Source organism: Larus michahellis, chromosome 23 (genome assembly GCF_964199755.1).
Source record: "Larus michahellis chromosome 23, bLarMic1.1, whole genome shotgun sequence".
Lineage (NCBI taxonomy): Eukaryota > Metazoa > Chordata > Aves > Charadriiformes > Laridae > Larus > Larus michahellis.
Window position 1 is genome coordinate 2,105,110 of NC_133918.1, and position 26,134 is coordinate 2,131,243.

Genomic DNA, 26,134 nt, shown 5'->3' on the forward strand with positions numbered 1-26,134 from the left:
TTGAAGCGATATCCAGCACTCCCTGGAGCCACGGCTTCGGCTTTCCCGAAGGCAGAAGGGCTGAAGCCGCCTGGCTGCCCCTCGGGTACCGCACACCAGTTTGTCCAAGTGCTGGGCGGGGGGGATGGGACTTGGCCTCCCGCGCTGGAGGGGTTGGTGCCCCTCCAACCCATCGGTCTGGCCGTGCTGGGGCGTTGAAAATTTGGAAAAGCGTGAAGTCCGGGATGCGAGTCTGTGCGAATGGAGATGTCCCATAGAGAGGCAGGTTTCGCCATGAGAAGCAGGGCTGGCACGGCGAGAGCAGCCGGAGCGTGGATAAACGCTGCCGATAGCGAGCAGATGGGGAAAGGGATGCTCTTGCTCCTGCCCATGAGGTGCAGCGGCCAGGAGACACCTGGGAAGGCACAAAGCAAATAAATCCTGGCAGCAAGGAGGCTGAGGAGTCGGAGGTGGAAGAGGATGAAGAGGAAGAGAAGAAGGAGGGGGCTGCTGGGCCATGGTGAGCATCTCCCCATGCCAGGTTGGACTCCCCGCATTGCTTTGGTGGGCATCCTGCTGTGACGTGGGTGGTGATGCTCTGCCCAGGCTCTCGTCCCCGCGCTGCTTCGGGGACGGGGAGGGGTGAGGCTCCAACCCCAGGAGATGTTGAACCACTTTGGGTCACATCAATTGGCTCATTTTGCCCAGAGAAGCTGTGGCTGCCCCATCCCTGGAGGGGTTCAAGGCCAGGTTGGACGGGGCTTGGAGCAACCTGGGCTGGTGGGAGGTGTCCCTGCCCAAGGCTGAGGCGGGGAATGAGATGGTCTTTAAGGTCCCTTCCAACCCGAACCACTCTGTGATTCTGTGATTTGGGATATTTTCTCTTTGGGCCTTTCACTGCCAGCATGGGTCTGAGACCTGGCCCACTCACTGCACCTCCTCAGGGGTGGCTGGAGCATCTGATTCTGCTCTCAGTACCCCCCACATTGTCTACATTCCCTCGCAGGGCCCAGAAACACCCTGCAGCACCCTGACCGAGCAGCTCTGCCACTTAATTAGGTTAATGACGGTGCTTCGTTATGGAAAGGCAGCTGAGGAGTTTGCAGTGGCACAGGGAGGCGCGTGTCCAGGCGCGGTGGCAGCCCGGCAGGTCTGGGGCACAGAAGGTGACAGGGAGCAGGGAAGGGGAAGCAGAGAACAGGGAAAGCGGCGGTGAGGTGCTAATCCCTGGAAAGGAGGGCACCGCGCCGCGCAGGGTCGGTGTTAATCCCTCATCCGCCAAGATTGTGCCCACGGACGCCTTAATCTCCGCTCCGAGAGGGCGACGCGGGGGACGGGGACGGGGGGACCGGTCGCTACTTGCGGCACCAAGCATCCCCTGTCCTGCAGGACCTCGCTGAGCCCTGGGCCTGGGAAGGGTTTGTGCCGCTGCATGAGACCTCGCTGCAGCCGCACGGGGAGCTGAGGGGATGTGCCATCCCACCTGTGTCACAAGTTTGCAAGGCCTCTGGCTGCATCTGTTTGCACTTACACTGCCCTGGGGGGCGGGGGGGGGTGTCTGTGTCCCCCGTTATCCCAGGGCGCTCGTGCTCATGGTGCCCTACATCTGTGTGTGCACCATCGGTGGGACGGAGCAGGTGTGAGCTGGTGGCAGGGCAGAGATGAGGGAGCTGGGGGTGTGGATGGAACTTCCCATGGTCAAGTTTGTGCCCGTTACCCCTTGTCCTGTCCCCGGGCACCACTGAGAAGAGCCTGGCCCCATCCTCCTGACACCCCCCCCTTTCAGTATTTATAAGCGTTGATAAGGTCCCCCCTCAGCCGTCTTTTTTCCAGCCTGAAGAGCCCCAAATCCCTCAGCCTTTCCTCATCAGAGAGGTGTTCCAGCCCCCTCAGCATCTTGGCAGCCCTTTGCTGTCCCCTCTCCAGCAGTTCCCTGCCCTTCTGGAACCGGGGAGCCCAGAACTGGACCCAGCGCTCCAGCTGTGGCTTCCCCAGGGCAGAGCAGAGGGGGAGGATGACCTCCCTCCACCTGCTGCCCACGCTCTTCTTGATGCCCCCCAGGATGCCACTGGCCTTCTTGGCCACAAGGGCCCATCTCTGGCTCATGGTCACCCTGTTGCCCACCAGGACTCCCAGATGTCTTTCCACAGAGCTGCTCTCCAGCAGGTCAGCCTCAACCTGTCCTGGTACCTGGGGTCCCCAAACGCCACCAGGGCACCGGATCGGGGATGCGGCTGGAGCTGCTTGGCAGCCTCTGCTCACAGCCGTGCCAAGAGCCATTTTGCAATGGCTCTGCCTGGCTGGTGGCCTCGGGAACCCGAGCCAGCTCCAGGGCGAGGGAGGGGATGGCCTCACTCGGTTCCCCTGGTTCCAAAGGCTCTGCTGCTTCTCTGCCGTGGGGCTGGATGGGAAGGATGCGCCCAGGCATGACCTACAAACCCACAGGAAAAAAAAAAACCCTTCCCATTTATTGTGACGCTTATTTTATGTAGTGTCTCTACGCTAAATAAATACACGCAGGCACCTCGGCCAGGCTAATGGTCTCCCATGCCTTGCTGTATCCTGTGCCCGCCACCGCGTGCCCCTCAGGGGTTGGGGGGGGGATCCACCCCCTTCCCCTCCCCTGCCCATGGCCACGCTGGCTTCTTGCCGTGTTCATTATGAATGAGCCCGGGGTAACCCTACCCCACTTTCAGTTACTACTTTGGCCACCTGATCCTCTAAGCAAAGGTATGAACCCGCTGGCGTTGTTTTACCCGGCAGCCGGGGAGCGGGAGCCGCAGCCCCAGGCTCTCCTTCCCCCACCCCGCAGCCGGAGCAGAGCATCGGCTGCCCCATGGGTGCCACGGGGGAGCCGGGCACAGCCCTGAAACCCCCAGCAAACCCCACGGAGGGGGGGTTCAACAAGGGCAAGCGTAGGGTCCTGCACCTCGGGAGGAATAATCCCCCACACCAGGACAGGTTGGGGTTGACCCGCTGTAGAGCAGCTCTGCAGAGAGGGACCTGGGAGTCCTGGGGGACAACAGGATGCCCATGAGCCAGCAATGGGCCCTGGCGGCCAAGAAGGCCAATGGTCTCCTGGGGGGCATCAAGAAGAGCGTGGCAGCAGGTGGAGGGAGGTCATCCTCCCCCTCTGCTCTGCCCTGGGGAGGCCACACCTGGAGCGCTGGGTCCAGTTCTGGGCTCCCCAGTTCCAGAAGGACAGGGAGCTGCTGGAGAGGGGACAGCGGAGGCTACGGAGATGCCCAGGGGCCTGGAGCACCTCTGTGCTGAGGAAAGGCTGAGAGCCCTGGGGCTGTTCAGCTGGAGAAGAGCAGACTGAGAGGGGATCTCATCAATGCTCAGCAATATCTAAAGGGGGGATGTCAGGAGGATGGGGCCAGGCTCTTCTCAGTGGTGCCCAGTGACAGGACAAGGGGTAACGGGCACAAACTTGACCATGGGAAGCTCCATCTCAAGACGAGGAGGAACTTCTTTGCTGTGAGGGTGGCAGAGCCCTGGCACAGGCTGCCCAGAGAGGTGGGGGAGTCTCTGTCTCTGGAGACATCCCAACCCCACCTGGACGCGTTCCTGTGCCACCTGCTGTGGGTGACCCTGCTCTGGCCGGGGTTTGGAGGAGATGATCTCCAGAGGGCCCTTCCGACCCCTCCATTCCATGATTAATGGGTGCTGGATGAGCTCCCTCCCAGCAAATCCAGGTGGATAGGAGCTCCGGAGCAAGGAGCCGAGGTGGCCAAGGTTGGCTGTGCCTCTGCAGGTCTCTGCTGGCTCCAGGACATCCTGCAGAAGCCACCCCAGCTGTGGAGACCCCGTGTCCCCTACAGTGACAACCAGACCCCTGCATTCCCCATCCGGCCCTGGCAGAGCCGAGCACAGAGCCGAGCAGCGCCGTTTATTAATAGCTCATTACTGCGACAGCGCGGCCTTCTCGGGGGCTCGCCTGGTCCCTGGGGAGCGAGGCCAATTAAGACTCCAGTTGAAGGCCTAGATAGAGGCTCTTCTTCGCATTTAGTTTATTTTTAAAAATAACACGCCTGCTGCACGCAGGGCTGGAGAATGGAGCCCGGAAAGCCGGCGGCTGCGGGGCTGCGGCATGGCGGGGGGAAGCAGAGCAGACCACCTTTGGCCACGTCTGAGCCCCGCTGAGAGCAGACCCCTCCTTCCCTCCCTCCCTCCCCACCAGGACCTGTGGCCACCAAGCCCGTTTTGTCCCAGCCACCGGCAGCACGGTGAGTCCCAGCAGGCAGAGATCGGAGCGGAGGAACCGGCGTTCTCCGACCATCCGGCTCTTGGATGCTCAGCCGTCGGCTGACCTGGCTTGCGGGGGGGGTTTCACTCCCTTGCACCAATTCTTAGAGAAAAGGAGGTGGCAAAGTCTCCTCCACCCCCTTCAAATGGCTCCTGCTTTGGTGGCACACGCTCGGCACCGTCAGCTCCTCCAAGAGCAATTGCTCCTCAGCTGCCACTTCTCCCTTTTTTTCTGAATAAAGGTGGGAAAACAAGCCAAGGCTGACATTTCTAGGTTCTCCTGTTTTGACATCGCGCAAGTACAAATACTTCAGTCAAAGCAACGTCTTGTTTTAGTCTTCCATTGACTTGCAGGATGCGCAATGGTCCTGCTGAGACCTTCTCCTTCCAGAACGCCTCGAGATGCTGCTCGAGGCCAAGCTCATGTTACCCCTCCTTCCCGGGCTCTGCCCGGGGATGCCAGGAGCATCCAGGGGAGGTTCTGTGCTCAGGATACGGGAAGCTGCTCCACCTTTCCAGGGGATGCAGGGGATCACAGGGAAGGGCGAAGACCCCCAGGTAGGGAGGGAGCAGAAAGCGACGCTGGGATCTTCATCTTCTAAACACCAATAGGGGGAATAATACAAACACCCCGACACACAGGTGACAGGGAGGTGGCAGAGACTTATGTCAGTTCCAGCACGTCCCAAACCTGGCACAAAACAGGAGAGGGCTCCTACAAACACCCATGGCGGCCAAACGCTGCTGGAAACACCCCGAGTGATGCCTGTTTGCTGCTGCCCGTCTGAGAGCTGGCAGCCAGCCTTGCCCTGGCAGCTAATCACAGAATCACAGACTGGTTGGGGTTGGAAGGGACCTTAAAGCCCACCCAGTGCCACCTCCCACCAGCCCAGGTTGCTCCAAGCCCCGGCCAACCTGGCCTTGAACCCCTCCAGGGACGGGGCAGCCACAGCTTCTCTGGGCAACCTGGGCCAGGGGCTCACCCCCCTCACAGCAAACAATTTCTGCCTGAGATCCAATCTAAATCTACCTCCTTCAGTTTGAAACCCTTCTCCCTCGTCCCATGGCTCCCCTCCCTGCTCCAGAGTCCCTCCCCAGCTTTCCTGGAGCCCCTTTAGGGACTGGAAGGGGCTGGAAGGTCTCCCCGGTGCCTTCTCTTCTCCAGGCTGAACCCCCCCAGCTCTCTCAGCCTGTCCTCCCAGCAGAGGGGCTCCAGCCCTCCCGGCATCTCCGGGGCCTCCTCCAGCCCCGCTCCGACGCGACGTGTCCCAGCTGCCTGCCCACAGCCGCCCTCGCTCCCAGCCTGTGCCGGGCTCTGTGCCAGTGGCAGCGAAGGCAGCGCCAACCACGGCTCCGCCGTGCAGACGGTGGCACCTCCGCGCTCGCCGGGGGCCGTGCCAGCACCCTCGCAGGCATCAGTGCCCCACTTAGGGCTTGGGCTGGATTTGGGAGGCGGATGGAAGGGCCGAGCATCCCCTGGTAAAGCAGAGCAATATTTCCATGGGCTCATTTCCAGCCTGCCAGGATTGATTGCTCAGTGCCAGACCCTCCATCAGCGCGAGCTCCATGCGCTCCCCAGTCCAACTGGGGGAGGTACCAACTAGCCGAAATCTCAATCACCAGGAAGGGGAATCAAGCAGGCTCGATGGCTTGTCTGGGGCTCGAAGCACCCAGAGCTGGTGGCACGGGCTCAGAGCGGAGGACGGACACCCTGAACGCAGATGCCAACACCTCCCGCAGGCGGGTGCCAGGCTGAGCCCCGTCCCCGGGCTCCATCCCCGGGCTGGGAGCCTTGGCCCAGGTCCCCGGGGAAGCCCGGAGCCAGAGCCGCGGGACAGAGCTCCTCTGGACCAGAAACTGAGCCCAGCTTCCCCATCCCGTGCCAAAGCCCGTCCAGACGTCAGCTCCTTCCTCCCAGCTAGAAAACCCCAAGCCCTTGATTACACCTCCCAACACCGAACAGCAGCAGCAAAAAAAAAAAAAGTCCCCCCCATATGCTTTTTGGGCTGCAAAGGGAGAAAAACAGGACCCCCGGGAATTCTGCTTTGTGCTCAGCTCTCGCTGGTGATGCTGCCCACTTCGACCTGCGGCACCCACGGGCTGACGTGGGTCCCTGGGGGGGGACTTTTAGGCATTTTTCAGAGGTCACAGAGCAAACTTCCACGCCTGAAGGAAGAGTCAGGGATTTGAACCGTGTTTTTCCAGCCTCTGCTGCGGGTGGCTTTGCTCCAGCAGAGCATTAGTTTCCAGGGACATTTCTGGGGACACTGAAACGAGGACCGAAGGTGACCTGTGCCGCTCAGCATCTCCGGGGTTTCTTGTGCCACCACCCCAAAATAAACCCTTGGCTCCTGCGGCTTTATTTCACCCATTGCCTCGAGTCTGCAAAACCAGCGGGTTTGGGAGGACGGAGGTGCCGGGGAGGAGCCGAAGGGACATCCCCAGGACCTTCCCTGGCTCCAGGGGTGACACCAGCAGGTTCCTCCCTCTGCTTAGGGGAGCAGAAACAACCCAGCTTATGCTGGGGAGTGGAGGAGATTAAATCAGAGCTGAGGCATAAACAGAGAGGCAGAAAACTCGGAAGGTCAGAGGAGGCCAGCGATGTCCCCGTGCCTTGCTCTGACGAGGCTCTAGTGGTCAGGCAATTAGCAAACCAAGCATGAGAGTAATCCAGCTGAAACAGGGAGAGGAGGAGAGAGCTGGGGGGTCGGAAGGAAGAAAATCAATCACCAGCCCTAATGGAGAATTATCTAGCAGAGAGTTATTCCTAATCCCATCAGGGTCTGGCTGGGAAACAAATTCTCTGCCACTCCGGGCACGCACAGAGCACGTTTTTCCGTTTCTGGGTCAGTTCGTTTCCCAGCAAAGCGGGGCCAGGGTGAGCAGGAAGGCAGGGCCGGAGCAGCCGAGGGGAGAACTGAACAGCAGGGCAGCCCCGGTGGCAGGGGGACACCCGGCAGGTCCCCTCTCACCGTGGTGGCTCGTGCCTGCAAGACCTGGTGGCCAGGGGTCCCTGGGTGGCCGAGCGACTGCACCCAACAGCCACAGGGCTGGGACCCGTGGTGGCCGTGCTCCCGAGTCACCCTCGTGTCCCTCTCGCGGCTGCTCAAAGAGAAGCAGATTTCCTGACGACTTGCAGAAATGAGAAGAGAAAGCGTGAAAGGAGAGACGCCTGCGCGAGGAGACAGGCTCCCGCCGGGTCCCGGCAGCAAATGTCCCCAGGCGTGACTTCAAGGGGCTGCTTCAGAAGCATGAAAACCCTCTACAGAAGGGAGTTATTTTGGTGAGCGGCAGCTGCTGCATCTCACGCGTCTGCCCCTGCTCAGCAGCCCCAGGTCTCGGGGACAGCCGAGACCATGCTGGAGCTCCAAGACCGCGTGAGCTTTCAGCGGAGGCAGGATTTACCCTTCCCACCCAGCAAGCGCCATGACTGACGTCTTCATGGAGCCGTCTTCCCACCCCATGATCCCATCCCGAGTCCTAGCCGAGCCCTCAACAACCACAGGACTCTCTGCTTTCTTCCCACGTGGAAACTCCCAGCCCTCGCAAATGCTGCGAAAAACCCAGAAACAAGGATTCCCTGATGAGCTGAGACGCCGAGGAGACAACTCGAAAGAAGCCACCGCTTATTTTTAGAGACAACCTTATGATCCTTGAGCACGTGGCCCAGGCAATACTGCGCAGGCAGCCACAGATTGGCCGCAATCTGCTTCTCTTCTTGATAGACATCATGTCTGAATCTCTATCTCCACGAGATGCTCCCCGGAGAGAAGACATTTAGATACGACCACAACGTACAACATTTCCAAAAGGTCACCGCGTGTACTCAGGAAGGAGGCACAGAAGCCGCTCATCAGCAACAGGGGCTTTGGGGAGGTATTTAATATTCCACGAGCATCTTTATTTCTCTACCAAGGTGAATAACTCCTCTAAACCGAGCGTTTGGGAAGGGGGAGCAGGACAAGTGGGTGCTATACTCTTATTTTGACCCAAGCAGTTGCACCGAACCACCTTTTCCTCCAGCCAGATCCGAATCTGAGCTGGGAAATGTTGGCTGAGAGCAAACCTGACCCGGATCTCAACAACTCCAGCACCTGCTGGGCCACTCGGGAGCTCGGGCTGAGCTTTGACTCCCCATCTTCAACTGTGCCCAAAAACTCCTTGTTGCCAGTGAACCGTTCCACCGGCGCCCGGCAGAAACACTCCCGTTGAACCCGGCTTTAGCCAATGGCAGTGGTCCCCGGATGGGCCATTTTTTGAGGATTCCCAGCAAGTTCCTGCTGCGCAGTGGGAAGTTTTAATTAGCAGAAAAGCCCGTTAACATCCTGAGCAGGATCATCAAATAGAATCATAGAATGTGTTGGGTCAGAAGGGACCTCTAAAGGCCACCTAGTCCAACCCCTGCAGTGAGCAACGACATCTTCAACTACATCAGGTTGCTCAGAGCCTCATCCAGCCTGGCCTTGAATGTCTCCAGGGATGGGGCCTCCACTCCCTCCCTGGGCAACCTGGGCCAGTGTCTCACCACCCTCAGTGTAAAGAACTTCTTCCTAATGTCTGATCTAAACTTGCCCTGCTCTAGTTTAAACTGTTCCCCCTCGTCCCATGGCTCCCCTCCCTGCTCCAGAGTCCCTCCCCAGCTTTCCCGGAGCCCCTTTAGGGACTGGCAGGGGCTGGAAGGTCTCCCCGGAGCCTTCTCTTCTCCAGGCTGAACCCCCCCAGCTCTCTCAGCCTGTCCTCCCAGCAGAGGGGCTCCAGCCCTCGGATCGTCTTCGTGGCCTCCTCTGGATCCGTATGATGCGGATGACGAGGGTCTGGAAGACAAGCGCAGGCTGACAGCCTGTGTCCCCAGGACTTCCTCCGATGTTTTGCCATCATTGTCTGTCACGGGGACCAGCTGCTGGCCACATCCCCCGTGGTGTCCTTGTCCCTGAGCACCCACCCCGCTGGGAGAGCACCCAGCAATGAGCCCGGGGGCAGCCGGGTCTCAGAGACTCCCCCTGTAAAACCACCTTCCTCCTCTCCCACCAAAGGGCAGGACAGAGCCCAGGGGCTCTGGGCATTGCAGAGCTCCCCCGCCTGGACCAAAGCCACCTCATCCGAACCCCGGTTTGCCTGTGCTCCCATTTCTTCCCGGCCCAGCACCCGGAGTGGGGACGGGGAACCCGAGCCCCCGGAAAATGTCCTCCTGGCATCTGTCGGTTTGAAAGCCCATGCCACAACGTTGCCGAGAGATTTACAAAACACAAGCCCGTAACAGCCCCGGCCGTCACGGACGTGACAGTCAGGCACGCACGTATCCTGGCTACAAGCAGAGCATCTTGGAAAACAGGGCGATGCTCCCGGCAAGGGCTCCTGCCCCCACGGCGACACAAATAAAAAGATCATTAAATGAGAGAAGGGGAATTATCTCCTTCTCCTGCAGCTGCTTCCCGCTCCTGCCTCCCGGGGACCGCGGCCGCTTTCCGAGCTCATCATTCACCTCCTGCACCAAACGCTGCCGAAACGCAGCCTGGGAGCAGCACCCCGGGCGCAAAACCTCGCCGGAGGAGAGCACCGATGCCATTGTGCCACACGTGGCCAGAGCCACCTAGAAGGGGATGGAGGGACCTCGCTGGAGCCCGGCCAAGCGGGACATCCCCGGGCAGAGCACAAGCGGCGCTGGGGCTGGTGGCGGTGACACCCCACGCTGTCCCCCCACGCTGGGAGCACCCATGTCCCGCAGACACATCACCCAGAGGGGCTCCCAAGCAGCGGGGAGACCGTGCCACCTCGTCACATGAAGGGACCCCGCGCCGCCTTCGCTCCTCTAACCCAGGCAGCTCCGTAATAAATGGAGTACAGAAGCAGGATGATTAATAATCGTAACAGAAAAGCATACGCTGTAATTAGCCACCTTTCAGAAAGCTGATTGATGACGCTGCTCGGGGGCGTGCGGAGGCTCGGGCTGGCACACATGGAGCCCCCCCCCCGGGTCTGGCCACCGGCACCCGGCAGAGCTGGCCCAGGACCTCGCAGCTGCCGAGCTCCAGCCGCTTCCCCGCAGGCTTTGCCCCAGCGAACGACCTCGTTTGTCCACCTGGTCGAGCGCACCAGCCCTCGTTACAGCAGGTCGTTCATTAAGCTCAGCATCTTGGTGACACTGACCCGGCCCATAAATCACGCTGTGATGGATGCCTCTAGCTGCCGGTGCCGGAGCTTTGGTGGCAAAGCCCAATCTTAATCCTTCACCTGAACGGCGGCGGGTGCCACCACGGCGCCAGGCGCGGCACAAAATGAAGTCAAAGCAGTCCCGGCCACCTCGCCGAGGCTCCCGGATAAAATGACAGACGTTTCCAGACCCGATCCTCAGAAAGGACCCTGTTCCTGAGGGCTTGGCCCCACGGGGTGCCTTCACCCACGGTGGGGGGTGCAGGGGTCCCCGGCATGCTGGCGAGCCTGGCTTCCCTCCGGAGAAGGAGCCTGGAGCCCCAGGGCTGGCTGCTGCCAGCCCACGGGCACCGCACCTCGGGAGGGCGAGGCATCATTCCGGCGGCTTTAATTCGACCGGACTCGTGGGCAGGAGGAACAGACGGACGAGCCAGACTGACGGACAGATGTCTGCACCGAGGCCAGGGCGGCAGAGGCAGCCATGGATGGAAAACAACCCCGTCCCGGCAGGACTCCTCGGCTTTCTGCAGGAAAACGAGCTCATACTCTGCGAGGAAACCTCTCGGGGCGGGGGGCAGAGGGGTGAGAGGTGCCGATATGGAGCCCCCAATCTGCTGGAAACCCTGCCCGGAGCGGGAATCCCAGGCAAGGGGAGTGCAGAGCAACAGCCTTCCCTCCACCTTTCAGCTCTGCTCAGCATCATTCCCGGGCGGAATGCATTTTTTAAGACCTGTCTACAGCTGCTGCATTGGAAATTTTATTGCCGTCCCAATTATGATCACGGGAGCAGTGAGCAAAGAAAGCAAAATGCCATTACGGGGTGAAATAACGCTTGACAATTGCAATCTAAACCTGGTTCTGCCTGGCAGGAGTGAGACCAAACACCCCCCCCCATAATAAACCCTTAAGAAGGGACAGGGGACTTGTCCCAGCCCTGCCCGAGCCCTACGGAGAGCAGATCCCAGATCCCTCCCAGCCTCGCCGCTGGGATTTCGGAGGGACCCAAATGGGTCTCGGGGGGGTCCAGCTGCGCCACCCCCACATCTCCTCCAGGCTGGAGATGGCAGCGAGCGGTGACATTTGGAGCAAGACACGCTGGCGTCGGTCCCCAGCTCTACGGCTTCGGGGCGTCAGCTGCGGCTGCGGGACCAGGGGAGCATCTCCTCTGCCACGCGCAGCCCCAGAGAGGCTCCCAAAAGCCAGAAATCCCCGTGGCGGGAGGGGAAGGGGACGGCAGGTCCGTATCGCTTCACTCCCCGTCCGGCATCTCGATAGCTCCTCTCCCAGGACAGAGCTGGTGGACCCCCAAAGCCCTGTCTGAACCCCGAATCGTCGCTCTGCAAACCGATGCTGCGCACGCGTCCCGGCGCGGCCGAGACTGGGGTCCCCGCTGCTCTCTGCCAGCAACCTCGGAGCGGGTACCAGAACCCCTAAACTTTGCGTCACGTCCCCGCTTGAGTTACTTCTTGCACGTTTTGGGGTCAAGGCAACGGGCAGGAGATTTTCTCAGTTATGTGGGATAAATCTCCGGCTCGCTGGGACCGAGTGCTCCATGCTGCAAAAAGGAGGGTGGGGAGCAGGAGGGAGCTGATGCCGCCAAGCAGGGATGGCCATGAGCTAAAAATGAGCGGATTTCAAGAGTCCCAGTGCACAAACCCCATGGAGTGTGAGGGCAGGGATGATGCTGACCCCCCCGCGCCGAACTTGCCCCGCTCGAGCCCCGGGAGCGCTCACCGTTCTGCAGGTCCAGGGCCGCACCGACATCTGGGTCTGCCGTGGCATCTGAGACCGGGGATATTTAATCGGCAAAGTGTCCGGCACAGCCAGCCTCGGCTCCTCTGAACAAAACAGCACAAGGAGATGACTGAAAATCACCTTTCCACAGCGTCCAGCACAGAAATCCCAAATAAATGCCCCCAGCACCCAAGGACACGGCACACAGGCACCTCCCGGAAAGGAGAAGCACCCTTAGTGTTGCTCCAGCCCGATGTGTGACCTGACCATTGCAGCTTGCCTAGTTATATATGTATATATAAAATTATATAGCACTTCATACCCTGAAGGATCCTCTTACGAGCCAGGGAGCGTGTGAGCCCGGCACCGCCGTGGCCAGTTCTGAGGTGGAGAAAGGGGAGCCGCAGCAACGCTCCCCGGCAATCACAGGTGGGGATTTCAGGAGGAGATGGCACCCACCCAGCGGGTGCCCACGGCCAGCTCTCCAGGAGTCCTCTCCTTTTGGGAGATTCCACCCGAACTAGGAAGCAGAAATGCTGCTGGCTGGACCCCGCACCCCTGCAATCCCTCCCCATGGGCACTTTGCGGGGTCAAGGGATGCGCTCCCAGCCCTGATGGCTGCTGCAGGGGACACAGGACACGACAAATGACTTGCTACGGTTTTGCTAAAGCGTTTTGAGCTCCTTGGATCAAGTTTAATTTGCCTGTAAAAGGAAAGAAGGAATTTAAATAACTCCATAGCTCCTTCTGGGGGGAAACGCAGCTCCTCCTGGTTAACAGACCACAAATGGTCCCAGACTCAGGTCCTGCCCAGCTACAACTGGGCAGAGATGCTGCTGTTACAGCTCGACGGCAGCTCTGGCTGCTGCTCAGGACCCCGACCCCTCTCTGTCCCCTGCTCCTGCCCGGCCGAGCTGCTCGGAGGCAGCAGAAGCAGCCAGGGAGGTTAATTCCGGCTGAGAGAGGCTTGGGGAGCCTTCACCAAAGGAGCTTTCCCTCGTGGGGATTTGCTGGAGAACAGCGGAGAAACGAGGAGCCGGCTCTGCAGCAGCAGCTGGAGCCGCTGGCACACGGCGTGTACCCCCTTAGTGCTCTGGGGGACATCCCTGGTGACACCGGGGGGCCAAGAGCCGACGCCAGGAGGGTGGGTGCCGCCTGCCTGGGCAGGGCTGGCCCTTGCAGCCTCCCCGCGCGCTCCTGCGGGCCCCGTCACCGTCCAGGTTATCCTGGTTCCGGTGGGGATAGGGTTAACTTTTCCTGGTATTCCATGCCATGTGAGCCACGCCCACCCTGAGCTGCCGGGGGAGGGGGCAGGAAGTTGCTGCTTAAAAGCGGGCTGGGGCGTCCCGGGTCCGGCCGGTCGGCGAGCGGCGGTTCCGTAATCGCGTTTGTATATTCCCCTATCCGTGTTGTTGTTGTTGTTGTTGTTGTTGTTGTTTGCCTGTTCCCTTTGCTGTTCTGTTAAACTGCCTTTGTCCCAACCCAAGAGTCTTGCCTTTTCTTACGATCCTTCCTGTATTAGGAAGGCACGTGCGAGCGGCACGTGGTTCTTTGTTGCCATCTGAGGCTAAACCACGACACAGGTGCTGCTTATGGGTGGGGAAAACCCCCAGTTTTGGGGTCCCTGGAGAACTGACAGTGCGCAGAACTCTGGAAAAACTACAATTCCTCCAGGAAAGCATCGCTCTGGAGATCGTCTCCTCCAACCCCCGGCCACAGCAGGGTCACCCACAGCAGGTGGCACAGGAACACGTCCAGGCGGGGTTGGAATGTCTCCAGAGACGGAGACTCCCCCACCTCTCTGGGCAGCCTGTGCCAGGGCTCTGCCACCCTCACAGGAAAGAAGTTCCTCCTCGTGTTGAGATGGAACTTCCCATGGGCAAGTTTGTGCCCGTTACCCCTTGTCCTGTCCCCGGGCACCACTGAGAAGAGCCTGGCCCCATCCTCCTGACACCCCCCCTTTCAGTATTTATCAGCATTGATAAGATCCCCCCTCAGTCGTCTTTTTTCCAGACTGAAGAGACCCAAATCCCTCGAAGTGGATTAGTCCTGCACCGCCGCGACGTGTGCGGGACCTCGCAACGCTCCGGCCCCTCCGTGCGTCGCGGCAGGGGTGGCGGAGACGCGACGAGCGGCGCTGGGAGCCATCGCCACCCAGGAGTGAGGTACAACTGGGACAGAGCAGCTTGGCTTGCTGCTCCCCGGCGGCTGCCGGGGATGGATAACGCAAAATTTAATCCAAATTCCAGCAAGCTGGACGTGCCCGTATATTTCTTGCAAAGCTGCTGAAACCAAATCGCAGGAAACCAAACTCTGCTCAACTCCCTGCGCTTATCGGCTCCTCTCCTGCTCTCCCTGCAGGCAGGAGCACGGGGTGGCTTTGCCTCCGGACCTCCCTGCACGTTGTAGATGTGGCATTTAAGCTCGTTTTAGAAAGCGCCTGGGTTTGGCTTATCAACCCCCCCGCCCCCCCCCCCCACACACACCTTCCCTGCGCCCGCCGTTCCCAGCCCTCTGAACGATGAGGGTCTCGGCTGATGGTCTTGGCATTTGTTTTTTGGCAGCTCCGGCGACACTTAGCAACCTTCGTTTCAGGTTACTTTGGGGTTTTTTTTGTGTCTGCAAATGCATTTTAATCCCCGTGAAACGGGACCCACCAGCATGTGGGTGAAGTGGCCTAAAACCTCCTCCAGTCTCACATGCCACCACCACCACAACTCCCCAGCGCTCCGTGTACTCGCCCCACCAGAGCACTCGCCACCGTCTAGCCCCTGTGCCTTGTATTTTAAGGCACATATACTTAAAATTTGGATTTTAACTCTTTTCGCTCTAAATTTGATGTAGGAACCGGGGAACGAGTCTGCTCTCCCGGGCACCACAGGGGACCTGCCTCTCCATCGAGGTGGTTCCAGTGCAAGTTCTGCGCATGGGAACCTCTTGAAGAAGAAGTTTGACAGCGAAGCCAAAGGGGGACCCAGGTGTCCTGTGAAACCAGCAGAGACACTTGTACCTCCAGAGGACCAGACCAGGATGCCCCGAGCCAAGCTCCTCTAGGGCAGGAGCATCCCTTGGGATGCGCAGACCAACTCTCCCAGCCGGAGCCTGCAGACGTGCACGGCAGCGAACCTGCAGCTCATCCCAGCCCTCGAGAGACCTGCAGCCCCCCAAACCCACGAGAAACCTGGACCCCAGGAGCCCCTCAACACCCTCATGCAGCCACAGGACACCCAACGGTGCCCAGGGTCCGGCCAAGCCAGCCTCGCATCACCTCAGCATCTCAGAGAGCGGCACGGAACAGTAAACCAGAGACTTTTGCTCATTAGAGTAATTAACATCAGACTTCCCAGCCAGCCCGGCTTCCATTTGACCTTTAGTTATTGAAATATGAACAATAAAAGTGACGTATTTTCATGGAGGGGGAGTCACGGGCCATTTACTTGAAATCCACAGCGAAATCACTCTCGGTGATGTGCCCTCAAAGAGCATCTTTCTGCAAAAATAAATGGGAAAATTTAGAAAACCATCAGGGAAGGAGGAAAAATTCACCTCCACTGGTCCATAGCAGCATCCCAGCAAGTACATGGGGTCTCCCAGCTCCTGGGGGGGGACACAGCCAGAAACGAACCCAGGGAGAGAAATGGAGAAATGGGGCAGAGCCGTTAAAAAATGAAACAGGAAAAAAAAAAAAAAAGACCTGTTTCTTTAGAATCTTGGGAAAGTGGGAAGCCACTGAGATGAGGGCAGCCGAACCGGACCCTGGCGGCACAGTCGGAGCCCACCCCAGCCCCGAGCGGTCCCTGCACCGGGGACAACTTTGCCTGTGTCCCTGCGTGAACTGTAACTCACGGGCCAGCAACAGCCGCGACCCGGCCAGGGCTTCCGGGCAAATTCATGGGAAAAACCCCAAACCTGGCAGCCGGGACAGGAGCGTGGCCGGTGATGGATGAGCATCACCATCAGATCACAATCCCATTTGACGCAATGAACAACTTGGGCCTGAGTTTCCAGAGGTTGCCAGATGTCGGTGCGAGGCTGAGCAAGGGCGGGGGGGGAAAGGCAGCGGTGACGAATCCCGGCGGGACACTCCCTAAGCTGGAAATGGCTTTGCCAGAGGGATATCGCCGTCCTGGGGCTGGGGCTGGATGCTAAAAAGCGTCCCTGAAGGCAAGAAGAGAAACGGCTCCCTGAACTGATGATGGAAAAGGTCCGGCCTCCATGGACCGACATTCCGTTGGGCATCGGGCACGGTTGGGAGGGATGTCCGGCAGCACCAGCTGCGCTTCCCGGGAGCGGACCAAAGGCTCCAGTTCCACATCAGCCCTAGGCACGAGGACTAACGAAGGCAGGATTATTTTTCACCCCCCCCCGCCATTTGTCACACTTAGTTAATACTCCTGCTTACGGAAAAAGGTCACAATTTAGATCTCATTTGTGTCACTTCATCTTGGGTTCGCAACGGCAGGGCCCTGCTCGTTTTCCGTTCCCAATTAGCGTTCAATAACGGGGGCCCTGCTCCACCCCTCCTCATTGCTGTCATGGAAAGGTGAAGAGACGGAGGTCCTGGATGTGCGACCTCACCTGGGTGTCCAGCGAGGAGATGCCCCGCAGAAACCTGACCTGAGAGCAGCCTTTTTTCCTCCGGCAGCACGAAGGCAACCAGATGGACTTTCCTTCAAATGAGATTTAAATGGAAAAATACAAAATAGCTCATTCTGGCAATATTGAAGAGTTGGTGCCCAGCTGTCCTCGGCGCAGGGAAGGTCAGACCGGGTGACCCTCTGGAAAAAGAGGCCAGAAGCACCAACAGCCCTCACGTGGTTCCTCTGGCTGCTCCGTCGGGACCGGGTCCGAAACAGCAGGCAGGGCACGGCTCCGGGCACAGAGTGCAATACCTCCCATGGAATAACACCTAACGGGAAACAAAACCACTCGCCTAATTTGAGTTGTTATAGTATCCATAAGCCAGAGTCACCGCGGAGACTCGGCTGATGGGGTTTGGATGGGATGCTCGGCCAGAGCCGCTTTAGGTGCCCGGCTCCGTGCTGCGGGACGGTGCTCTGCCAACCTCTGCTGCTCACCGACCCGCCAGGAGCATCGCGAGGACCTTTTGAAGATGGAAAACACCTTCTCGAGCCCGCCTGGGTCCTACTCAGTCCATCCCCGTGGGCAGCACGCCGCCGTTCCCCCCACTTCGGTTATTTTACAGCTGCCCGACACCTCCACGTTACAGTCAAAGCTCCTCGTGCCGCAGGGCCAGCTGAGCCAGCCCCACAGCGCGCAGCCCCTCGACCCCCCTCTGAATTATTTCAGCCTCCAAACGCACCCTCTCATCCACCCGGACCGAAACAGCATCCAAATCGAGTAGGAAAAGTGAGCGGGGCCTGGCGGGGGGGAACTTTTCTGAGATGACGAGGACGGGGGACGAGCCGGAGGTCAGGCGCATCCCCCCGCCCCGCTGCACGTCCACCTTCCCGCTGCTCCGTCCCTCCCGCGTCTGCCTGCGTTTGCCGCGTGAAACAGCCACGATGTCCCCACGCTCGCGGCTTGGAGGCCAGCGGGGGCTTTGCCACCTCCACGGTGACGGGTTCCTCAAGCCCCAGGCAGGAGCAGGAAGGTCCCCACTGCCTGGATTCATCCCGGGTCCCACACGACCTCCCCGAGTCTGCTGGGAGCATCGGCGTGACGGGGGCTCAAACGCGCCCAGGGCAGCGAGAGGGACAATATTTGCTTCAAACGTTTCTTCTATTCCCTTCCTATTAAATATTTTCCCTCTTCCTTTCCCAGAACCTCCTTTATTCCTCCCCGTCTCCCTCTAGCAACAGTATCTGGGGGAAACAATGAATTTTTAATAGGAGGGGGCGGCGGGAAGAGGGGGACCCTAAGGCAAAGAGATAAAACACCGATCTGTTAGATAACCTCATCATCACGAAACCACATTTTAGGGAGCAGGAGCTGCGCGAGGGACCCCACTTTGCTCCTCACCCGGGGACAGGATGGATGCTGCGTGGGAGCAACTTGTGGACAGGGCGAATCCTGCCCGGAGGGGCTTTCCCAGCCACGCCACAGGCACTCGGCCATGGCTGAGGTGGGTCTGGGCATGCAAGACGCCAAAGAGACCGCGGCACAGGAGAGGGGAACCTCCCCGCGCGCCCGCCCCGCAGCACCGAGGGTTGTCCCTCCGCAGCATCTCCAAGCCGTGCTGTTCCCATCGCCTGGTCCCCGCGTCCCCCCAAATCCTCCCCGGGCTCTGCAGGGACAGGGCTCGCCCTCGCGGGGCCGACGATGCCCAGCTCACCTCCCGCGGCGCCCGGCCCTGCCTCCCCATCGCACGGCTCGACCTAAATATAGTCCCCGGTTCTCTTTTCTTGTAGACACAACCGGTGCTCCGGGTGAAAGTCCTTTCCCATGAACTCACTGTTGCTTAATAAAGCGCAAACCCTCGGAGACCTTAATGTCGGGATCTGTCATTTTAATTCTCGGCGACACTTGTTTCTCTCCACTCTGGTATGCGGCCGCTGCTATTTTGGCTGGCACATCGGGAGCCGAACAAGCAGCTCTGGCCGCTCCAGGTCCCAGCCGTTAAGAGCTGGGACGCAGCTTTAAAAAAACCAAACCCCTATGATGGATGGGGCTGCAAACTGCGGCGAAGCTCACGGTGGCATGAAAAATTCAGGGGGAGGAAGGCAGGAAAGGAAGGAAAGAGCTGGGCTGAGCCAGCCGAGGGCACGTGCCAGGGCTGTGGCCGCCTTCACCGCTTGGGACCGAGCCGCTCGGCGAGACGATGCTGCCTCCGCTCCCCAGCCTGGCACCCGGATCCCGGCCACTGGGTGCCCACGTGGATGCCCAGGCACCCTGGCAGCCTGGGGATCGCAGCCCAGACCCTTCGTGGTTAGCTTTGGGGTTTTTTAACTCACCACGGGGAAGTCGTTTCTCGCGGTTTGCCCAAATTATCCACCCTGTTTGACCGCGCTGGGGTGAGTTTGCTCCTGTCCCAGTTTGCCCAGTTTCGATGAAGAAGAGGGAAGGGCAGCCCCTGCTCGGGGCTGGGGAGGGCTCTGCTTGCCGATGACAAGTGTCATTTTCCCCCTCTGCCACCCACACCAGCCCTGGCCCCACATCCCGCCCCACCTCAGCCCCCACCTCCGACACCCCGTGGGGCTGGGGGGCCAGCATGGGGGTCCGGCTACAGCCCCAAAGCATCGCGGCTTATAGCAAAGGGATGAAACGGAGGAGAAACCAACGCATGTCGTTGCCGATGGCCACCCAGCGCCCGCTGCCAGCGGCCGCGTGATGCTGCGGTCCAGCCGCCCCCGCATCCCCGGAGCCAACCCTCGCGGATGCATTTGCTTCGTCTTGCACGGTAAACCCTACATAAACTTCAAAAATAGCCTGACAGAAAAGTCAGCCGATAACTCCTGAAGCCAAATCAATTTCCCTACCGCGGCCGGCGAGCCGGAGCGGCTCTCGGCATCTTTTCCAAATGCTCTCGCGGGTTTTATTGCTTTCCTTCATCTCCTCTCAAATCTCTGCTCTGAACATTTCTGCCCTCGCCTGTTCGTTTTGGTGTTTTTCCAGGACTCACAAAACGGCCCTTTGGGCTCCGGCGGCACCTCCAGCGGCGGCACCATCCGCCCCCGGCACTGCAGCCCCTGCCCAGGGCTGGCAGAGACGCCGCGTGATGCCCCCTCCGCCCTTCTCCGACAATTCAAGCATCGCTTTACAGCCGTGGACACAGACGGGCAGCAGGATTTGGGCCGTCTGAGAGAGCGTATCAACCTACAAAGCCAAGCCTCCAGACCATGTGCATTTACAGACAGGGAAACTGAGGCACGGGATGCATCTTGGGGCTTTTTTATAGCCACCTGGTGATTCAGCACGGCAGGGGACAACTCATGGTCGGCCTTGCTCGCCCCCCGGGTCCCTTAGCTCTGAGATGTGGGATCTGGTACTCAGAGAGATGCTGCTGGCGACGGACATCCCACCCGGGCTGCCCACACCGCAGCGAGCCGGCGACGCGGGAATTACCACTGCCCACGCAAAACCCACCCGTCCACGTGCTTGACGTTCCCGACGTTATTTCCAGGGCTACGGCAACAGCTCGCTCCCGTCCCGGGGAGGCGAACGCAGCAGCGACGTGGCTCGTAGCTGCCGGAACAGCCCGGCTCCTCCGCGCCCGCCTGCTCCTTCTGCCTCACCGCAGCTTCGGTTCCCCGCGCGCTCAGCAAAGACGGGCCACCCGCTCCCCGGCGGGATGCTCGGGGGCCAAAGAGCGGTGAGCCGACAACCAGAAGTCGGGCAAAAAAAAATAAAATAAAATAAAAAAAATCAATTCCAACAACATCAATTTAAAGCCTTTAAACGCCGAGAGCAAATACAGATGGGCGCTCTTGTCTGGGCTTCAAATTCCATGTTTAATTCGGGCCCGTGCCGTTGCTCGGAGGAAAAGCGCAGTGATTAGGTTTGGGCCTTGGAGCGAGGGATGCGTTATCTTGTGATGCAGGATTAACACAGCTAATAAAAGCAGACATTCCTGAGCTCAAAACGCTCCAAAAAAAAAAAAAAAAAATAGGAAAAAAGCCCCCAGCCCTGCTATCTTCAGCGAGGGATGGGCGTACGTGTGTCCCCTGGGAAGGGCTGAGCCCAGCAGCAGCGGGAGGTGGTGCAGGATCCGGCCGTGCCTGGGGGATGCCTGGGCTCTGCCACCGCCGCGAGTCCCTCGCTCAGCCCCGCGCAGCCGCTTCCACCCCGGGCACCGACGCCAAGGGGCAGCTCCAAAGGGCAGCCCCAGAGCAGGGAAACGCAACCCAGCCCCTGTTTCGCTGGTCCTCCAGCCCCCTCCTCCCAACAAGGCCGGATAAAAGCAAAAACTGCTCATTTTTTAAGCCAAAAAACCCAACTCTTCCATGAAGCTGCTTTGCCTCCTGCGTCCCTGCACCGATGGGAACGCGTTTGCTCCCTGCCCTCAGGGCGCTTCTCCGGCTGTTCTGCAGAGCATCTTCCCCCGAGCTCAGCTCAGCCCGGCACCGAGGGCTTTGGGAAAGGCTGCAGACATCCAAGCGGGATTTTTGCAACCTCTGAAAACCATGAGAAGCGTTGGAGGTGGTGGGATCAGCAGCCACCTCTCCCACCTGCCCTGGCCAAAACTCACCCAGCACTACCAGTCCTCCAGCGGCGTGAGGCAGCGACTCCGCTCCCTCCCCTCCGCCTTAACGAACGCCCGGTGATAAATACATTAGCTCAAATTAAACTGGATCGATCACAGGCTGTCAAACTGGCAGCTCCCCAACACGTCTTGAATGATTCTCCCGTTTAAAGGGCATGTGCCACAGTTCTTGCCGTGCCCCGGGGCGCGGGCAGCAGGGACCGTACCCCTGTCTCCATCCTGCAGCCAAAGGGATGGTGAAGCAGCGGCACAAAGCTGAGCTTTGGGGTGCAAAGCCCCAAGCACCCCCTTTACCAAGGGGTTATCGCAGGTCTTACCGCCCGCATTTCTGTATTTTTAAGGCCAGCAGCGGAACCCAGCCCCGGCTTTAAAGCCACACGTGAGTATCTCGCACCGAGCAGCTGCTCGGCTTGCTGGGAGCTGCTGGGCAACTCTGCTTTTTCGGGTTTTCTCTTTTTTAATTCCTTGTGGTTTGGTTGAGAGAGATGCTTGTAGGAACTTTCTCTCTCTGGATGCGGCTTTTCTCGTGGCGTCTCGCCGGCAGCGGGGCTGGACCTGGGTAAAGCAGGGCCCCAGAAGGACACCCCCTGCCCGCAGGCAGCGCATCCCCAGCCAGGGCAGCACCACCTCGGCAGCCGTGACCAAGCAGCAAGTGGGAGCTCTCTGAAAGGCCCAGGCTGGTCCTCACTAGGCCACCGAGGGTCCCCAACCCCGATCCGTCCCCAGGTTCCAGCCTTTCCACCTGCAGCGGATGCTCTTTGCTCCGAAGGGCCGGCTCTGGGCGCTGCCAGGCTGCGGATCCACGCACCGATCCGCTCTCCATCTATTTTGCAGGCGCTCAGCCTGCTTCTGCTCTCCTCTCTCCTCCTGTTTGCTCTTTTCTCCTTCCCAAAACCTCATCTCAGGGTAAGGCTGGGCACGAATTTAAAGAGCAGCTGCTCTTCTGCCATCGCTCCCTTGCGCAAACGCTGTGGGAATTAGAGCACCTTTTGTCAGGTTTTAGCTCAAGCCGCTTTGCAAGTGGATTAAGAAACTGGCACAAAAGTACTCTGGATGTGGAGTAGGAAGAGGCAGGCTGCTATTCCAGAACGGCGACAGGAGCCGCGTATGCTGCGATTGCTGCCTGCTCCATTTCCCTGAGAAACACAACCCCGGTAACATTTGCATTTAAACCAGCCCTGGGATTTTTTGACAGGAGAATCCGCCTAGCCCTAAAATCAAGGATGCTGAGAGAAGGGGACAGGCAGGGCCCCGGGGCGGCGAGGAGCGAGAACCTGCAGGACTAGGGGGAAAAGGGGAGCGATGGGAGATGGGGGAAGACCCTTCCTGACGCCTGGCGATGCTCAGACCCGCTGGGGTCTGCCGGGGAAAGGCTGGGAGCAGCAGCCCCAGCCCTGACGGCGGGGAGACTGCAGGCACCAGCCCTTCCGAACACCGGGGCCGAGGGCAGAGCGGAGCCGGGCGGCGGAGGATGGAGCCGGGCAGGTTCAGGGCTGGACCTCCCGGTGCAGCTCCGCGCCCGCTTGAGGCCATTTAAATCCCCGGTGCCACGGGGGGCGACAGCCGTGTCCGCCACCGCCCTCTCCTAAAACCGCCTCCCCCCCAACCCCGGAGCCGGGGCTGAGCCCCCTCTCCCGGGGCACCAGCGGGGAGCGGAGGGGCCTTGCAGCCCCGGGCGGTGGGCACCGGCCGGGCAGCCCCGGGGGTGACGGGGACAGATGGAGGAGGGTGGCCCCAACGGGGGGGGGGACGTTCGCGGCCGCATCCCCCCCGCACCCACGTGTGCGTCCCCGCCGGGCTCTGCCTCCCCCGGCCCGGCGGGGTCCGCTCCGGCCCGGTCCGGCACGACACGGTACAGCACGGCGGCGTGTCCCCCCGCCTCCTCCCCGCCATTCCCGGGACCCCGCACTCACCGCTCGGCTCCGGCTGCCGGGCTGCCCATGGCGCGGCGGCGGCGGCGCGGGCAGAGCCGCAGCCCCGGGGGCGGCAGCGGCGGCGGCTCCGGAGGGACCCCGGCCCGGCCCCGGCTCTTCCCCGGGGGCGGCGGTGGCGCCCGTCCCCGCTGCCCGCCGCGCCTGGCCGTGCGGCGGCGGAGCGGCCGAGGGAGCCGCCCCCCGCGCCCCCCGCCGGGCCGCGCCGCCCCGGGAGCGCGGGGGAGGGACGGGGACGGCGGCGATGCGCGGCCCCGGGCTGGCGGCTGCGGGCGGGGGAAGGGGCAGAGCCGGCGGGGAAGGGCACGGGGGTCCCCTCCCTGCGCTGCCATGCCCAAAGGGGAGGGGACTGGTCCCCCCCGGCCAGACTGGGGTCCCCCAGCCCCGGGCTACCCTGCTTGGGGTCCCCGACCTCATGCCAGCATGCCTGGGTACCCCCACACCACCCTGTGTGGGACCCCCAACTCCATGCCAGTGTGCCCAGGTACCCCCACACCACCCTGTGTGGGGCCCCCAACCCCATACCACCCTGCCTGGGCTCCCCCCAAGCCCCAGGCTACCCTGCCTGGGGTCTCCAACCATGTCGGCATGCCCAAGTACCCCCACGCCACCCTGCTTGGGGTCCCCCAGCCCCCCACCAGCCTCCTTGCCTTCCCCCCACCCCGTGTCACCCTGCCTGGCGCTCCGACCCCATGCCAGCATGCCCAGGTGCCCCCACACCACCCTGTCTGGGACCCCCAACCCCATGCCAGCAGGCCCAAGTACCGCCACAACCACACTGCCTGGGGTCTCCCAGCCCCACACCAGCCTGCTTGTGTTCCCCCCACCCCGTGTCACCCTGCCTGGGGCTCCAATCCCGTGCCAGAGTGCCCGGGTACCCCCACATCACCCCGCCTGGGCTCCCTCAGCCCTGGGCTATCTTGCTTGGAGCCCTGACCCCATGCCAGCATGCCCAGGTACCCCCATGCCACCCTGTCTGGGCTCCCCCAGCCCCACACCAGCCTGCTTGTGTCCCCCCCACTCCATGCTACCCCACTTGCCCTGGGACAGGGTCCAGCTACCCACCTCACTGGGGGCTCCCCCTCTCTGCACTGGAGGCCGACTCCATGGGGGTGATCATGGACCACCAGGGCCATTTCCCCCCTATTCCACAGGGAAACTGGGACAACCCGGGCACAAACAGCACTGCGGCACCCGGGATGAGCACAGCCCCCAGCCCAACAAGGGCCACTGCATTCGTGTCCCCACAGAGGGCTCTGCCGTCCCTGGCAGCGAAGCCAGGCTCACAGGCAGGCACAGCAGGGCTGGGAAGGTGCCCGGCTCACTGGGCAACGCCATGGTTCAACTCCACTCCACACCCCACCAGCACCCACATCCCACACAGGCCCAGCACTCACCATTAGCCATTCCTCCTGGAGCTCCCTGCTTGCCCCTCTCCGCCCCCACAAATACAGCTGATTTGTTTAATTAGGCTTTGAGGATGAGAGAGGCCAATTCCCTCGTTAGGGCTGACTTCCTTCCAGGGCAGAATTGTTGCTTTTCTCCGTTCGTTGCTGCTCGGTCCAGGCTGGCGTTAGCCTTGTCACAGGGCTGAGGGGACGTGGGCTACTGAAGCAGAGTGTCCTGTGCCCTTGATGCGTTGCGTGACAGCCGACGAGCATCACCTGAGCAATTCAGTTAACATTTTCTGCAAATGACAGCGGTTTTCAAGCAGGGTTTGGCAGCGTGTCCTCCATTTTACAGATGGGGCAACTGAGGGAAGAAATCAGGGGTAAGGAGCAGGGCAGGGTGCTGAATCCCAGGCTGATTTCATGCCGGGGGCTCCCCTATGAGACCATCGTGACTGAATTGGCTCCGTTTGTCCAGGATGTTGCCAGGAGAAATGCCAACAGCTCTCCCGGCTTGGGTGTCTTATCGGTTCCAGTTGCAACTTCCACCCCTTGCTGCAGCCCAGCGCTCCTGCCGATGGAGATTTCTGGCTGCCTCCTACCGCTCGTTTGCTCCGGGGATGTGGATTTATAATTTCATTGCAGGCACAAGCATCTCAGGCTTTCCCATTTGAGTTTCATCCCCAGCCTCCTCCCTGGCTCTGCAGTTAAAACCGGGAGATTTACACGGGTGTGAAGGTATTTCATGCTGGTTTAAACAATAACAATTTATCTGCTTAATAAAAGATGAAAAAAAAAAAATCCAAGCGTGAGAAATGCAACTGGTTTCGTTGGAGATGTATTTTTAAGAGGCCGGCGGGAGGGCGTGCTGGAGCAATCCACGTTTCATTCCAATTCCCCAGGATGGAAAGGTGATTCTGGCTAATTTGAACCTAGTCGTTAAGCCGCTGTTTCAAAAACACGGAGTCAATTAAAGCAGCGCGTCCTCCCCCCTGCCCCCAGCCCTCGCTCCGCAGGCCGGCCTTGTTATTAATCAAGGGATGGGGGGAATCGCTTCATCCGTACGGCTCGTGCTCCTGTCGCTGGCAGCCGAGCGCCGAGCTGATTTTGTCTGATGGAAGATGCTTTCCCACCTGCTGGCGGGGGTTCACGTTGCTTTTTGGGGGGGCAGAGGGCTGGGAACGCAGCGGGGGAGCTGGGGGAAGCCCATGTTAGAGGGGGCCACCTCGTCCTCGTCCCCTCCCCAAGCCTCTCACCAGAAAAACAAGTTAGTTATATCTCGCTGTGTCCCCTTCGTACCATTATTGTGGCTGTGCTTTGGTTTCCCCCAAAGTAAGCGGTTTGCCCAGGATAAGGGAAAAGGCAGGTTGTGACTGAAGCCCCTAACGTGGGTTTTAACTCAGCTCCCCCCCCCAACGCCTCTGCCGAGTGCGCCCCCGTTGCCACCTCCTCCCGTCAGCTTTGATGCCCCTTTAGCATCGCTTTGGGCTTTAACCACGGAACAGGACAAAAATGCAGGGAAACGGTGCCAGGCTGAGGTT

General features: G+C 60.4%; 1 protein-coding gene across 4 annotated transcripts in view; it reads right to left on the minus strand.

Annotated features, from left to right (window-relative positions):
- Nucleotides 1-24,913, minus strand: part of LINGO3 (leucine rich repeat and Ig domain containing 3) — a 29,687-nt gene extending 4,774 nt beyond the window's left edge. Inside the window, exons 1-2 of one of the 4 annotated variants that reach the window (XM_074565947.1) lie at nt 24,603-24,913; nt 12,112-12,215 (exon numbers count right to left, since the gene is read on the minus strand). The gene's annotated coding sequence lies outside the window, so the exon portion shown is untranslated. Of the gene's footprint in view, nt 1-12,111; nt 12,216-18,406; nt 18,457-23,187; nt 23,405-24,602 lie in introns of those variants that run through there. The other 3 variants (XM_074565945.1, XM_074565948.1, XM_074565949.1) reach the window with 3 other exon arrangements.
- Nucleotides 24,914-26,134: the final 1,221 nt, after the last annotated feature.